Below are 18366 nucleotides of genomic sequence, written 5' to 3' on the forward strand. Positions count from 1 at the left end.
CCAAAGTTCCGAGAACAGGCGATTGCGATTTATGCTGACCGCGGCAGAAAGTGTCACGTAGGCATCGCCGCATGCATGGTAGAATATGTCTGAGAGAGTTAATAAAATCATTCTTACACCTCAACTCATGGCGAGTAGTACATTGCCAATACCACGTCCCTCGATGTCTAAGCTGTACGAGTAGACATCAAATCATGGGCTTATGACGACAACATGATCTACAGTGTGAAACATCTGAAGAACTGTTTAATCTGTTTACTCGTTTTTCGTAGTTTCAACCGAACCCTGAGAAATGTTTCTGAACCACACAGGTGTGCTGTTAAAAGATTGACGCAAACTCGATGGAGTGCTCATTATAATGCTGTTAAGTCAATTTATGCGGCTCAAATACTGGATCAAGTGCATGGTCCCTCCTACCAGAATTTTATGATTGAATACTTTTGTGTTATATGTACTGCTGCGTTGTACTAAATGAAGTAGATCTAGCGCAGAATATTTGCAAACCAACGGACCATCTCTGAGTAACGGAACCGGGCTAACAATGAAGGAGTGAATGTTGGAATGCATTGGTTATTTCATCGGGAAATACAAAAACGGTCAAAATCGTCTAAAGAAAAAAGTGAATACATGTTATGAGTACCTGAGAGCGAACTGAAAAAGTCGATTTTACGAACTGGGAACTACGAAGTTTCGAAAAGGCAATTTTTACTAGAGATATCAAACTCCGTAGACATTTGAAGGCCGCTGAAATTAATTGTAATGTTGTCTGCAATGAGTTACGGTTCATCATTAAGTGGGACTTCCAAGAATCGGTTTCAAATCTTAGGCGGCTCGCACATCGGAGCAATAAACAACTAGCAATTAGAAACATGCAATAAGCAATATTATCGCCAATGGGTTTTTCCATTTATTTTTTGCTGATCTCGCACACTGACGCAATACGATATCGCTATCGCCTTCATGGAGCAACTCATATCGCTAGCAACACAACGTGTCGGTTAAAGAGCAACTTATCGTCCATAATTTGGCAAGTTACGTTCATTAGGCAGATTGTTTGCATAATGGCAGGCATTTTACTGTTTTGGTATACGAAGCACAATAAAATATGTTGCCTGTTGCATATTGCGTATTGCAGCTTGCTAGTTGCTCATTGCTCCGGTGTGCGAGCCGCCTTAGGCCGATTACACATTATCCGGTTCCTGCCGGACCGGTTTGAAACCCAAATGGCAAATTTTCTACCGTACCAACCTTTTTACGGCGCCGTGATGCAGCCGTCTACTGCGACTACAATGCCCGGTGACCGGACAAGCATTATATGCGATGACAGTAGTATTGTGTGGACGTCTTGTGGAGATACCAGTTTGGGAAAGCAAATGATTCTCTATAAGATTATCAGACCTTAACACGATTTCGAATTGTTCAAACATTGAATGAAAATTTTTACTTCATATAATGTGATTGTTCAAAACACGTAATACTGACTCTTAATTAATCATTTTTGTATAATTTTGCTGATATTTTCACCAAGACTCATCATTATAATATGAAATTATAATCAAACACAATTCTTGCTTAAGAACTTTTCACAACTTGCAAAAGAACGCGTTACTCTATTACACAAAAGACATATTTGTTAGGAAAAATTTCATTTTCATTAATAATTTTTATTTTGAATATGTGTTAATTGCACCTGAAAATTTATTTTTACTATCACTTCCCAAAAGCGTAGCACGAAGCCCAATAGGGCTCTTGCTACACATACATGCAGAGCATGTGTTGGGCACACATTCGCTTGTTTACATTCGTAGTGTCTATGCAGCAGAAGCGGATTTTTATCAATCGGCGTTCTTGTAGATGATTTAAATAGAGTTACGGTCATTCTAATAGTGCATAGAGCTAACATGAACTTTGTGAAACAGTTAGGCAAGCTATTTTATGAACAAGAGTTTTTGTGTAACGCATATTATTTAGTTTACTAGCACCTATTTCGCGATGTTCATTGAGCGACTCTCCCATTAGATTGGAATCGAAAAATTGGCAGAAAAAGGATTATCAACATTTTCGCACCTAGATCAAAGTCACAGAGTCTCGAGCTCACGTTTGAATGCTTCCTTGTATTTCCATGAATTGGTCAATCGATGGATTTTTTCCGTTTCCGATAAATTTTCTTATAAACGTATTTAGCTTCTCCGCAGAGCATTCGGGTACTCGGAAATCATATCTGAGAGTTGGTTGATATTTCAGGCTGAAAATGTCCTTAATTTCAACATAATCAACTGCTTTTTTGGCGGAACTAGCCGCCGATTAAGGATATCTGCACACGAATATTCATTATAGTTTATTCTTTCACGAGACCAGCAAAAAGCTTAAAACCTAAATGGGAGCACACTTCACCTAATCCGGCTATACAATCGCAATGTGCAGTTTGCACTATTTCTGTGAAAATTTTTGAATAATCAATCTGCTTCCATTGATATGAATCATGGCCAAAACAGAAATTTCTATTTTTCCCCGTGTGTATGGCTTTGACGCTAAAAGTAAATATTTTTATGTGAAGAAACATATATTCGCATGTTATTCATATAGATTAGCGCGTAATCTTTATAACTATTTCGCTAAAATAATTATTTAAACAAAGCTCAATCTTGTCGCTCCATATAATTCCTATGGAGCGATCACTTTTGCCTGCCCAACAGATCACTAATACATATGCACGCTGCAAGCGCCCTATGCCATCAACGCGCATTGACAGATGTTTGTCATGTCTGTTAGTATTAGTGCGATTCATGCAATTTTTCGTCCCATGTATTAGCATGTGTGTGCTATTGACGTTTGTTTGTTGATTTTGAAATCATTCCAGAAGCTGCAAATGATATGGATGCCGAAAATTTTGCTTCGCTTCTTTATTTCGCTACTGTGGAACAAGTGAAGTGATGCAAATTTCTGCTCAAAGCGAATCAATGGTCACATGCGCACGAGGTTTCATGGAGTGTTTTGCCATGGATTGTGTTCAACGGTGGGTAGTGTTATTATTCATAATTCATCAATTAACTTTTGTTTTTGTTTTGCTCACAGAAAATTTCCCTCATTTGAAATCGATACTGAACAAGTTTTAGAATGTCAACCAAATTTTCAACTGTTTCATCAAGGGGCAGATTTCAAGCGACTTCATCCAGCTGAATGCGAAAGTGAGTTTTTGTTAATTTGAACACATCAAAATCTTCTAATATTCTTATTCGGTATTTCATACAGTTCAACCTGACCCGGAACGTGGTGGTTAAGGCTCGGCTCGAGGAATTCAAGACCAAACTGTCCGATTAGTGCTCGGTGATCGAGATGTTTCCCTGCCCGACTCTGTCAGAACGCAATCACCCAGTTATCGGTCATTCTTCGCCCAGGATCCGCTGTGCGTTGATGCAAAACGCGCTCAAGAAGCTGCTTCTGCACCAGGAGTACGTCCTCGAGAAATTGCGGCTGAGTGCGTTTCTGGACGAGGATCTGCAGAAGCAGCAATTAGATAGTGTTTGAAAGAAAAGTATGATGTAATTTTAATCACAAAGCATTATTACTGCAATGCTGAAATTAAAAAAAACACTCTAGAATGCTCTTGTAGGCAGATTTCAAGATGATCACAGGAAGTGAACAGATAATACACATAAATAAGTAGTGCCTCTAGCTTGTTATAGCGAATTCCTTTTTAAAACTGAGTCAGTGCCAAACTGACTCTGTAATAAAAAAACGTTTTCAGTTTCACGAATGCGGTGGTTTGTTGGTGTGCGTTATATAGTCTGATTTGTTTATATTTACGACGGCAAATGTACAGTGTCGACGTCTGGTGGTGATATTAGTGCTTGGGAGGTAAATTGTTCTCCATCAGATCAGAAGGGCCAAGTGCAGTGTAAACATATAAAAGTTTGAATGAAAATTTTTACTTAATATTGTTTGATTACCTAACACATGTAGTTCTGACACTCACTTAACCATTTGTCGATGCATTTCCTGTTTGTTCCACAAATAATTACTATTATAATATAAAACCATCATTAGACACAGTTTTCGTTCAATATTCTGCGATATCGGAAAAAAAACTTTTATTTAATCACATAAAATAAATATTCGATACGTTAAAGTAAATTTTCATTCATAATTTTGATTTTGAAATTTATTCCACCTGAATATCCATCATTATTTTCACCTCCCAATGAAAGCACACGTAGCTTAATGCCGTCTACTCTACTCTTCAAAATCAGAATCCGAATTGGATTACGATTCCAATAATACAAAAGCAAAAGCAGCAGGTTTTCCATTTTCATAGTCTTTATTTTTAGATTTTCCAAAACAATATTCGGAACTTGACAGTTCAGTATAGTTGTATTGGTGAACCCGAGTGCCAACCCGTGAAACATCTCAGTGCGAAACTAACAGCTTTCGGGGCGAACTAGTGCGACACTGAGTGCGAAACTGAGTGAATAAAAAAACGTTTTGACAGCAGTTAGTGCGGCACTGGGGTTGAAACTGAACAAAAACGAATTCGCTATTAGAAATTGTTATTATTATTGCTTCATAAAATTTTACACTTTTATCCAACCGTGTTTCTGAGACTGTTAAAAAATATGTGGCAACAGAGCGTGTGAAATAAATCATGCTGTTTGTGTGTTTCGAAATAAAATAAATACATGGATGAGTACACAGCAACTGGACAAAAGTTAGTTTTTGTAATAATGTTGATGACAGCCATGTTTTTTGTCCAGTAAGTTTTTCATGTTTATTTATCATTGCAAATTTACGTTGCCGTCGTTGTGGGAACTGTTGTAGAACCATATGCGCCTAACATAAACGTGTGCGCTCTAAGAATTACCGAAAAGGTTTGCGAACGTATTTTGAAATGGGGCGGAAAGGTTTATACCTCTGACCGCTCTGATCGCACTTATCGGTAAGAACACCGTCCTGATGTGCGCGTAATGTCTGCGAGGCCTGCACTCACTTTGGCCGTGCTCATGGCGTGCCACACTTCAACATTCGTCCGTATGTACTTTCAAAGGAACGCAAATTTGAGCAGGTTCGTGGTTGCAACCCCAAAAGGCATATCATAAGAGGGTGAATGCCCTAAGCTGCTCACAAACAATAGTGGAAATTCAAAAAACACGGGCTCGATCAGCTAGGTGCAGCTATACCAAGAACAAGGTACAGATGCTTGATCTTCGCTCACTCATATGCGATCGGGAAGCGAAAGATGCGCAAGGGAATTGGGGAGTTCACCGCTGCCGATAGCGATCAAGAACATCGCACAGATATGCGATCAACAAAGCGTAAGCGGAAATGATTTTATTATTCTGCGGAGCAGATACGTCCGAATCGTTCACCATGGAATCAACAATAAATTAAATATTTTATCGGGTGTTTTGTTAAATAAATACAAATTGTAATGTTGTGAAACTGTACATTGTGAATATAAGTTTTATATACCTAGTGTTTTCATGTGAATATATGTAGTTCTACCAGAACTGTATTTTGAATGAAGAGACGGATTCTTTGATGTTTGTGCCGGTTGTTCCGCCGTTTTGTATTTACTGTCGGCATTGCGTGGAGTGCAGTTCGAGTTTTTGTTCTCCGATAGCAATTTGAGGTGGGGAAAATAATTTTCCCATACAATGTTGGCAGCTGGAAATTGTGGGCTGTCGAATTGAGCCAGCCACCCAACAGCAATCAGTTGTATGTAGCAGAAATATTTGCAGCAATGTTCACCTGTCAAACCACTGTATAAACAAATGCATGTATGTGTATGTGAAAGATGTACGGTTTTGTATAGCGCTAGGTCTCTTTCACATTGTTATCCGGTTATAATGTGTTGAAACCGGTCCGGCAGAAACCGGATAATGTGTAATCGCCCTTACAGTGAATTTGAAGCTGCAAGAAGAGAGCCAAAGCGCTCTTAACGGGAAGCACTTGTACAATATCAATGTCGGTTTCAGCTCCCAAAGATATTTATTTGAAAACATTTATTGACTCACATTTCGACATCTACAAATAAAACACATTTTATTTATTTTCTTATTTTGTAACTGTCAATCCCAGTGACCAACGCGTTAAAACTTTGTGATTTCTTGTTCGTCCTTTCTAATATTATAATAAATACAGGGTGGGCCATTTAAAGTGGAAGCATCTGGCAACCCCATAACTTTTGACAGAGATGTCAGATTAACAAATGTCATACCGCGTTGGAAGCGTCATTTCAGTACAATTTTAACCATGGAACAATACACACCTAAACAACGCGCTGAAATTGTTCAGCTGTACATTCAAAATAACTTCTCAATTGTGTTAACTAAACGTGCGTGGAAAAATAAAAATAAAGTTAAAACATCGCCTGGAGACAACACTATACGTCGATTATATGCCAAATTTATATCGTCTGGTAGTGTTGGTAATGCCAGTCATCTGTCCAGACAACGACCAAGACTTTTCGACGAGAATATTGATGCCGTTCGAGCCAGTGTTGCAGAGACTCCATCGACATCAGGTCGCCATCGTTCGCAAGAGTTAGGCATCTTTTTATAGCCATTTGTTCGTGAAAATGAATTGGACAATTACTGGTTCCAACAGGACGGCGCTACATGCCATACAGCGGCTGCCACGACCAAATTATTGCGCGAAATGTTCCCCGGAAGATTAATATCGAAAAACGGCGATTATGACTGGCCACCGAGATCACCTGATTTGACGCCTCCTGACTTTTTTTTATGGGGATATTTAAAATCCAAGGTATACACTGGTAAACCAAGGACCCTGGCTGCGCTGAAAGACAATATCCGACAAGAAATTGCTGCCATATCGGCCGAAACATTGGGCAAAGTGATGGAAAATGCCGAAAAAAGGGCACATTTTGCGGTCAAGGCCAGAGGCGCTACGCTACTACTTGAAAGAATCGACATCACGAGGAGATGATAGCCTTGGTTCTGGAGAAGGCGTACAATCGAAGCTGGATTCCACTAGTTCTGAAGACACTGGCAGACTGGAGAGTAGACGACAACCTGATACACTTTGTGAAAAACATCGCGACAACCCTGACCTTTGAGGTAAAAGTTGGGAACATCAGCCCATAAGGAATGTGTTTTGTTCTTTCTCCATATTGCCAAGGGAAATCAAAATCGATGCAGAAGAGATTCACAACAAGATTCAAGGATTAACTCACTGTCGATCATGGTATGATAGTCTTGAACAATAGACCGCACACACGTCTTGATCCTGCCACTGAATACACACATGCTCTCGATAAAACCATCTGTTCTGCCGCAATTGCCAACAAATTCACATGGGAAAAAATCTCAGATTATAGAAACCGATAGGGACAGCAAACGACGCCATATTTTCCCCGCTCTCTTTACATTTCTCTTCAGCAGGGTTTGCCATTTCATAACAGAAAGATATACGATCCAACAACGAGTCGAGATTATTAAAATTTACTGCCGAAATTCGGAGTCAATGAGCTCACATCAAGAGCGCTACGTCCAATTTATGGTCGTCATAATCGTCCTGCCAGATCAACAATTAAGCGTCTAGTGGAAAATTTTGAATCCACAGGCACAGTACAAAATGTTCCCGTGCCAGTGAGACAAAGAAGTACCAGTAGTGTTAGAATATTGCTGCCGCTAGCGCATTATTTAAGGAAGACCCAAATCAGACTCTCACACGTCGTTTTCAAGCGTTGAGCATCTCTGTGACATCGGTGTGGCGAATTTTGCGAAAAGTTCTTGACCTACATCCTTACAAGATCAAATTGACGGAAAATGAATCCGCTTGACCACCAGAAGCGTCGTAGGTTCGTGAATTGGGCTGAGCAACAACTTGAAAATGATCCGGATTTTCATCGAAAAATCATCTACAGCGATGAGGCTCATTTCTGGCTGAAAAGTTTTGTCAATAAGCAAAATATGCGTTATTGGTCAGGCAGCAATCCACACGTACTCCATGAGTCACCCCATGCATCCCGAAAAACATACGGTTTGGTGCGGGTTATGGTCCGGCGGCGTCATTGAGCCGTACTTCTTCCGTGATGATCAAAACCGGCAAGTTACTGTGAATGGGAATCGCTACCGCTCAATGATAACCGAATATTTTTGGAATTGGATGATATGGACTTGGACAATATGTGGTTTCAACAGGACGGCGCTACAAGCTACACAGCATATTTAACAATCGATTTATTAAAAACCAAGTTTGGTGAGCGTGTTATCTCACGAAATGGCCCTGTCAACCGGTTTTATAAGGGTTTCGTACAGGGAACATTTTGCACGATTACTAAGTCTGTTTGACCTTAAGTGTTTGTGTAGACCGTAGTGAATACGAATCCCATCGATAATGCGTCTCCGGATCTTGCGACCGGTATCATTGTTAAACGTTACCATTAAACCAAGGTAGATAAATTGTCCACTACCTCGAACTCATTACCGATGATCACTACACTACTACCTAGCAGGGTAACCATATCTACAGAATAATCTGTACCCATACAGATTTTTCAGACTGTTTGAAACCAGATTTCTCAAAATAACGATCCAATACTAGTTATGGTTTGATCTCAATAATATTTTCTCCCAACTCATCTATTTTATTCATATAGCATTCGAATCAGTCTTAATGAGAGTAATTTTATCATTCGAATGTTGCGTGTAGTACTGATTTCTTATGTTCAATCTAAGGCGAAAAGATGGAAAAGTCTACGTCATCGGCTAGCTTAACAATAAACAAATAACACTGTTTATCTTTTTCCTACTAAATCGTAGTGAATACGAATTTTTACGTGGATACCATCAACATCGTGAAATTCGAAATAACTATGCCAATCAATGATACTAAAGCTAAAATTAAACTGACCAGACGTCCCGCGTGAGATTCCGTCCTGCGAAACGTCCCGCATTTGGCAAAAGAAACGAAAATGTCCCGCGATATCAATATATTTCAATATCACAATATGATCATGATGATTTTCTTAAATGGATGAACCTCAAAAAAAACTTTTATTTGGCAAGAGCGTCTAATACATCCAAAGATTAATACGTTGAGCTGGTTTCATCGGTTTTTTGTTTAGAGAGGGTCAACTGGAAGCGACAGCAACAAAATTGGAAAATGATTCTTATCAAAGTCCCCGCAGGGACCAACGTGAGTCAGACGAAAAGTTCATCTTTGGTCTCCTAGCTCGGTCAGGGCTTAACGTTTTAAATAAGCCGGAAGAACTAGTGTATACTCGACAGGAAGAGGCGGAGTTGTTTGATGAATTATCGTAAAGTAAGCGCTGGGCGGTCTTACGGAAGTTGGCCGGAACCTGAACCATGGCTGATGAAAAGATGTATATCGACGTGTTATTTTACCTTTTCGTTGCTTTGGTGGTCGTCTGTCTCTCTATTTTGGCCATTTGCCCAAAAGTTTTCAATCGGGCGCAGCTGGGGAATGTTGGGAAGATTGGTGGTCTTCGCGACAATGTTTATCTCCAGCCGATCCATCCTCCAGTGATCTTTTGGCATAATGGGCTGATCCCAGGTTCGGCATAAAGACCACGTCACCTTCCCAACTCCGGCAAGCACTTCGTACTATATATCTAATATATCGTACTAATATATCGTTCACCATATGACTCGAAAGAAGAGCGGCTTGGACATTCCCTTCACGTCTGTCAGAGAAGGACCTTCTTCGAGAACTTGATGTGAATGATATAGTCGACATCATCGCTTACCTGGGGAATGTAAAATACCCGGTCCCCTGGCATTCGTTGAATTCTAGCATCAAGTACGTCTCGTCTTTCATTTAAAAATGAAAAAAAGAAGTTTTTCACTTCTTTCACCGGAAAGAATTTTTTCACCAGCACCTCAAGCTACTCCTTCTGGGTGATTGCCTGCTGCTCAGATACGGCCGGTCTCGCCGGTTCCGCATAAAAATGTCCATTTTGGTCAGATTCTTCTCCACCGTTTGGCCGGTTGCTTTGATCTCCCGGCTTAAGGAGCGACAAAGAAATGATATTGTAAATACCAGATCGGCTATATCTGGCGGACACAAAGTGCCTCAGGATGTCCAACTCTTTCGCTGTGGGATGGAGCTTGCAGTATGGAAAAATCATCAAGTTGCTTGACAGTACTGCTGCAGCGAATCAACAGCCTTGAATCATTTTTGACGTAGGACTACGTCTAACCGGAAGATATAGGGGGTGAAATGGAAATCTAGGCACTGAACAAGTAGGAAAAAATGCAAGATTTGGAACGATAACTCGAGCATTTCTCAATAGATCGCAAAGGTTTTTGCATCAATTGATAGGAAATATATCTACGCATCTATCATAACGAATAACATTTCATTTTTCTTGAGATAAATAATTGAATAATTGTGAAATATCAAGCATTGTCCAAATACACTATGTGCCCATTTTTGATTGGTCCATTTTGTGCTCCTCAAATCGTACCGACCAAAACGGGCAACCAGAGCAGCAGCGAAATAGAATGAAGCACGATTGGAAAGGAAAAAGAAAAAAATGAGGGAAACATTGGTCGCAGTCTCACACATGCGTAATTCTCGAGCCAGCCAGTCAGCTTAAAAATCCCCTCTCCGCTGCCGTAACGATCATGGCCATTCCACACCGACCGTCGACAGAGACGGACGTGTTTGGAGCTCTATTTACTACCTGTTTTTTAAAAGTTATTTATTTCTCTTTTCAGATTGTCTACCTGCGATTCATCAACCTCCTGTCTGCCCTTGAGGACTGCGATAATGGGGAAAACTCGGTCAACCGACCCAGGCATACCACATGGAACCAACAAACGACATCGATCGGATACCGGCAAGGAGCCAATATTAGAAAGAAACCGCTATGCTTTATTGGAGGGCCACACTGGAGAGGAACCAGTCAATGTTGATAAAAAGGTGAAGGTTCCGCCTTATTTCACTACATCAAAGGACATCGGTACTTTGAGATCCGAGCTACTGGCGCAGAAATTGCAGCCGGTGTTCAAAATGTGCAGTATAGGGATTAAGATTACCTGTCCCAATTTGGAACAATACAAGATCGTTGGAACGTACCTGAAAAAGAACAATCATGAGTTTTACACTCATGATATACCTTCTGAAAAACCATTTAAGGTTGTACTTCGAGGTATTCCTGCCATTGAAACAGAGGACATCAAAAAGGAACTAGAGCAATCCCATAGTCTACAACCGCTGGCTGTACATCGGATGACAAGACACAAATCACAAGACAATGGCTTTTCCAATGTTTTGTATCTGATCCACATTAAAAAAGGATCGACCAACATCACGCGTCTGAGGGAAATCAAGACCATTTTTAACATCACGGTACAATGGGACCGATACAAACCCCAAAATCGGGACGTCACTCAATGTACTAATTGTCTTGGTTTCGGTCATGGAACAAAAAATTGCCACATGAAAACTCGTTGTGGCAAGTGTGCTGCTGACCATCCAACAAGCGCTTGTAGCCTTCCAGAGGAAGAATCTCGCAAGTGTGTGGCGAAAATCACCAAGCCACTAGCCGTAGCTGTACAAAACGTACGGATTTCAAACGCATCCGGAAGCAAGCTACTGATAAAACGCAGAATAGGAAGAAGGTTCCAGAACTTACTGACAAAGAGTTCCCTCCAATGGTTTCTCGTACGATTCCTGTTCTTCCTCCTCTTCCACTTCCTACAGGTCGCCCCCAAACGGCCTCTTCTAGCGAAAAGCCAAAAAAGGAGCAACCGAGCTATAGTAAGGTTGCAGCTATTGGTTTACCACCTACGGCAACATCTTCACCTCACTCTTCTTCTAGTGAGGATCTTTATAGCATGCAAGAACTTGCAACCCTGTTTCTTGAACTAGATCGACAGACTAGAAGTTGTCGCAACCAACAGGAACAAGTGCAAGTCATGCTACATTTTTATTATAATCATGGATCGGTCATCTCTCAGGCTAATTAATTGGAATGCCTGCTCTCTCAAGAGTAAGGTCATCGAATTCACTGACTTCTTAGTGACAAACAGCATCGACGTAGCTATCGTTACCGAGACGCATCTTAAACCGAATATTAACATTCGAGTTCCGAATTATCGTCTGTTGAGAATGGATCGTACTGGTTCTGGTGGAGGAGGTGTTGCCCTAGCCATCAGAAATAACATCAGATATCGACTTTTGCCGTGCTTCAAACTTAACATCATCGAAGCTATAGGGGCGGAAATCACAACATCGTTTGGGCCTATTATCGTGATTGCGGTCTATTATCCCAAACAGACGTCAATCAGAGACGGCTCGGCGTTACTTCTTAAAAACGATATCATCAAGCTAACACGAAGGCAGTCGAAATACGTCATCGGCGGGGACATTAATGCTCGACATCAGTCCTGGGGAAACCAAAGGAGGAATCAAAATGGAGTGACTCTAAATTATGATCTACAGTGTGGGCACTACAGGATTCTTAGCCCAGCAACCCCCACTCGCATTTCTCGTTCTGGAGTACATTCCATAATTGATTTCTTCATTACCAACATGGATCGCCACATCGGTGATCCTATTGCCCTTAACGAGCTGAGTTCGGATCACTTCCCAGTGATGGTTGAATTGGGAGTGAATGTCGTAGTCAGGAGGCCACAATGTAGACGAGACTATCATCGTGCGAATTGGGTGGAATTCCAGCAGCTTATCGACAACAATATTGATCTCGATCAGCCTCTTGAATCTCCCGAAGATATCGAAACAACAGTCAGCTATATTCAAACTGCAGTTATTGAGGCTCGCCAAAACCACATCCCAGAAACAATTCAGGTGAGTGACTCTGTTCAAATTGATCCAATTACTAAACATTTGATTAGACTTCGGAACCTCTATCGAAGACAGTACCAACGTACTGGTATTCGAGAGAGGAAACGACAGTATAATCAGTTAACCAAGGTTATCCAGACCAGAATGATTGATCTCCGTAACAAAAAATTCGCAAAAGATATAAGTAAACTTCCGAATAACTCCAAGCCATTTTGGAGGCTCGCTAAAATTCTCAAGAGCAAGTCTAATCCTATTCCTCCTCTTCTACAACCTGACAATTCAGAACGATTGATAACACCTGCCGAAAAGGCTAATGCAATTGGCAACCATTTCGCTAGTTCACACAATCTTGGCCAGAACATTACAAGTCCATTTGAAGCTTACTGATACTGTAAGGGCTATTGACAATATTCATTCTGTACCTCAAGAGAATGAAATCATCTCGACTGCAGAGGTTATCTCGGTTATACGCTCGTTGAAGAATATGAAGGCCCCCGGCTTCGATAGTATATTTAACATTGAGTTGAAACATCTTAGTAACAACTTATATGAAATTATGACTTCTGTCTTCAACAGATGTCTATCACTTGGCTACTTCCCCTCGAGTTGGAAGTTGGCAAAAGTGATCCCGATACTAAAACCCGGAAAAGATCCTTCTTCTTCAAAGAGCTATCGACCAATTAGCCTTCTCCCAGCATTTTCGAAAGTATTCGAAAAAATTATATTAACGCGTATTCTTGCTTTTGCAGATGAGCACAATATATTTTTGGATGAGCAGTTTGGATTCCGAAAAGGCCACTCTACCATTCACCAGCTTCGTAGAGTATACAACATAATCAGACGAAACAAGTCAGTTTCAAAATCATCTGCCATGGCACTTCTTGATGTTGAAAAAGCATTTGATAATGTTTGGCATAATGGTCTCATTTACAAGCTTCAGAACTTTGGTTTTCCTACATACTTGATAAAAATTATCAAAAATTATCTTTCTGATAGAGCGTTCAATGTTTCTATAAACAATATTTCATCGGGAAAATTCATTGTGAATGCAGGTGTTCCTCAAGGATCCATCTTGGGACCAATTCTTTTCAATATCTACACTTCAGATATTCCCGCACTCCCATCTGATGGGAAACTGTCACTATTTGCAGATGACACTGCCATCATTTACAAGGGCAGAAGTATCACAGAACTAAGATCTAAACTTCAAAGAGGGTTAGACGCTTTGTCTGGATATTTCAATAATTGGAAAATATGCATAAATGCCGCAAAGACACAAGTTATATTGTTTCCCCACAAGAACACTCCAAAGCTTGTTCCTCCTCAAAATATGACAGTCAGTCTTAATGGCAATAGTATTGAATGGTCTTCAGAAGTAGTGTATCTGGGTCTAACTTTCGATCGAAAGCTTACCTTCAGAGCACACATTGACAAAACAGACACAAGATGCAACATTTTAATCAGGTCATTGTATCCCCTGATCAATAGATACTCTCAATTATCTCTAACGAATAAACTTGCAGTATACAAACAAATATTTCCAGTTATCGCATATGCGATGCCCATTTGGGAGTGCTGTGCTCCAACTCACAAATTAAAACTTCAACGCATACAAAACAAAATTCTTCGTATGATTCTAAACTCTCCACCCAGAACGCGAAATTCGGAGATACATCAGCTGGCCGGGATTAAAACCTTGGATGAAATTATCAATAACAATTGTATGAAATTTGAACAGAGTTGCGCTCTTTCAACACACGGAATAATACAAAATCTGTAGGAGTATGCTACCTGACTTTATAGTCGTTACCTTTCAAGGTAATGGCTTTGGGTTTGGGTAGATATATTTATTTCCAGTGAGATAAGTAGTGTAAGTTGGGATAATGTAAATAATTTGGGGAGGGTATCTTATAAGTTAGATTTAGGTAAAAAAGGTAACAAAAAACTAGAAAAGTTTAGGCATGATTTTACAATAGGAATATGAAACAATCGAATAATGTGTATGATACAAATCATTACAAAACTTGACATTGCAACTTAAAGATGTAGAACCCTAGGTTGATCACTTGATATGTAGTACTTTATTATAATGTAAACCAAATTAAGAAATAAAATGAATTTAAGTGAAAAAAAAAAGCCGTAACGATCATTCTCATCCGAACCGTACACCACATCGTTTCGCATCACCTCACATCAACAAACCAACACAAGCAGCCATAGTTGGATATGGCAAAGGAGGAAACGTGAAGGGAAAGGCAAAATCCCGCTCGAACCGTGGTGGTCTGCAATTTCCCGTAGGTGTATCCGCCAATTGCACCGGAAAAGGTAGCTAGGTCGAGCGCGTTAGTACCTGTGTACCAGTCCACCTAGCCGGCGTTATATAGTTTCGGCCGCCGGAGTGATCGAGTTGGCTGGCAAAGCTGCTCGCGACGATAAGAAAACCTGCATTCGGAACATAACACATTCGGTTCGGCGGACATCAAGACAACAGGCAGTTGCAGCGAATGGCGAGTGGCAAACGCAATCGCAAAACGGCATCAGGTAGCAGAAGAAAAAAGTTTGTTCTTTATACAAACTGCTTTGGTGGCAAATCCAGAACAAGGCGGCATCGAGGGCGTTCGAAATGGTTTTTTTCAAAACCACGAGTACTAAGTTTTCTAAATTGGAACCATTCCATAAAACAAGGCGCTTTTCAGGGCCATTAAACCTTCCAAAAAAGAGTTTAGGAAATAAAGTTCAATGCTTTCTAAAACATTATCCAAAATAATAATAAAACACAAATTGATGATTTCATAATTTGTTTGCCAGGATTTGATGAGTATGTGAATTTGGCAGTTGTTCTGAGCTTATTGATAGTTGGGGACTTTCCTGATTATTCAATTTTCACCAATTCTTAAATTGTTTCCAGATTGAAAGTACAGTAATCTACAATTAGTTCGACATTTAGCTAATTGGACGGACATGTAATGTGACTTATTTAGTTGGACATTTTTGTAAACATAGAGATCCAAATTATGATCCCACATTGAAAGTCGACACTGTACCACTGTCATCGCAAATGTTCAATTACAGGTTAAAATTACCTCCAATCCGGCACTGAGTGGTGGTAATGCGACGTGCCATTGAATGTAATTTACTGTAAAATATGTCACAAGCTGGATGGGAAGAAATTTTCCAACTGTGAAAGCTGTGGCGAGTGACAACAAATCGCTAAACAGGAAGGTTTAGCCGAACAAGATGGGGATATCGAGTGATAACAAAAACACAACACCAAAGGTTCTTTTCAGAACCATTAACATATTCATAAAGAGTAAACAGTAAACTAATCCATTTTTCAGGTAGATAGGTAGGTATTCACGTAGGTGAAGAAAATAAAACAATATATTTAAAATATATATTTAACAAAAGCTGTCCCCTTTGCATAGTCCTACGTCACTCCGGTTATGTACCCGACATTACCCACCCGTCTTTTGTTGTAGACCTCATAAACGTAAGATTTAAAGAAAATTTGTTCCTATAAGTTATCTTTCATCGCCATCCGAAATTAGTCCATTTTTTTTAATGCATACGTTAGCACTAAAATCGATGAAAAATGAATTGGAATTTTCGAGCATTCCATTCGGTAATTTGAAGAAAATTGTAGAATTTGAATCGTGCTTGCCAGGCGTAAATGCTCTGATTGAGCGAGTGATTTTCGGGCGTAAACAAAAACTAAACCACCGAAAAATCACAATTGAATGCCGATACTCAGAAAAAAAATAATACTGATCAGTTTAGACTCGCTAAACTATGGTTCATGTTCACATAACGTATATACATAATGTTTTGTTTTTTGTGTTCCGCGTTAGACCTCTGACCATCTGGTCACTTTAGCTAAGATTATACTTCAAGATTGAACTTATAAATTTAACCCTTTGCGTTCGTATTAAATTTCGACATGTGTGTCGTACTGGTCGCAATTATTTTTACACGAAAGAGCAGTGATGTATAACTCGCGAGATAGAAGACGATATAGGAGTGCGTTTTATCACATTAAAATCCATTTCCATTTCCACTATCATGAGAACCTTCCCCGACCCCAAAAACCCCTACATATCAATTTTCATGTCAATCGGTTCAGTAGTTTCCGAGTCCATAAGAATCAGACAGACAGATAGACAGACAGACATCCATTTTTATATATATAGATAGATAGATAGAAAAATTCTTATTAAATTAATTATAGATAAATAAATAAATTTTACCTATGCGCCTGCCGTCACCGTATCAGTACATTTCAATAATGGTTGAGGATATATGAAAAACTTGGCCAAATATGCAGATTTGTATGGCAGTCCCCCCTCAGATGAAGGGGAGGAGTGTCTTTTTACCATGGAAACGTTTCGTGTCCCCTAAAACATTCGCATGACAAATTTGACTCCATTTGCTTGATTAGTTTTCGAATTATGCAGAAACTTGTCTCTCATTTGTATGGCAGCACCCCTTAGAGAGGGGGGGTGGAGAGTCTAATCATCATAGAAGCATTTATTGCACCCTAAAACCTCCATGTGCCTAATTTGGTTTCATTTGCTTGATTACTTCTCGAGTAAAGCAGAAATTTGTGTTTAGTTTGTATGGCAGCCCCACCCCCCTTTTTTTTTGACGTAGAACTACGTCTTTTATTAAGGGTGCCAAATCAGAAAACAGGTCACGTTTTTATGAAATAAAGTTAACGTTAATAACTATTTTTGCCGCGAAAGGATTTTGGCGATTTACATACTAAACGAATCGAAAATTCCCTAAGATTTGTTTAATATGCTATACATTAGAATCCCTTGTTTTGTAAATGGTTAAAATTCATGAAAACTTTAAGTGTTTCTATTTTCCCATACATTTGTTCTGTCCATTTCAGTGCTTTCCCATACAGAGCTATCAATAACGAGCAACTTATCGACGACCAACGGAGGGGAAATCGTAGGATTTAAAGTCTCCGTGAACAAAGGAAAAGAAGAAGAATGAAGGGGAATACTTGCCTAGAGTATAAACATTGGATTTCGCTGAGACAAACTTTCATTCGGCTAGTGATCCCCGATTTTTTAAATTAATCGTTCATCAGCTAATCGAATACTTTTCAGTAGTTTGTTATTCGATACGATTAATCGCCTCAAATAATCGATTAATCGATTAATCGTTACACTGAGAGAAATAATTCGTTAGAATAATATTTCTCATTTACTAGAAAGCCATCTGGAATCAAAAAGACGGGTGGGTAATGTCGGGGACATAACCGGAGTGACGTAGGACTATACAAAGGGGACAGCTTTTGTTAAATATATATTTTAAATATATTGTTTTATTTTCTTCTCCTACGTGAATACCTACCTATCTACCTGAAAAATGGATTTACTGTTTACTCTTTATGAATATGTTGATGGTTCTGAAAAGAACCTTTGGTGTTGTGTTTTTGTTATCACTCGATATTCCCATCTTGTTCGGTTAAACCTTCCTGTTTAGCTATTGCGTTTGTCACTCGCCACAGCTTTCACAGTTGAAAAATTTCTTCCCATCCAGCTTGTGACATGTTGTTCAGTA

General features: G+C 39.6%; 1 protein-coding gene across 2 annotated transcripts in view; it reads right to left on the reverse strand.

The window, feature by feature from the left end:
• The window catches only part of LOC129779751 (uncharacterized), a 141339-nt gene that overhangs the window by 90704 nt on the left and 32269 nt on the right, over positions 1 to 18366 (reverse strand). The window lies entirely within an intron of this gene.

Source organism: Toxorhynchites rutilus, chromosome 3 (genome assembly GCF_029784135.1).
Source record: "Toxorhynchites rutilus septentrionalis strain SRP chromosome 3, ASM2978413v1, whole genome shotgun sequence".
Classification (NCBI taxonomy): domain Eukaryota; kingdom Metazoa; phylum Arthropoda; class Insecta; order Diptera; family Culicidae; genus Toxorhynchites; species Toxorhynchites rutilus.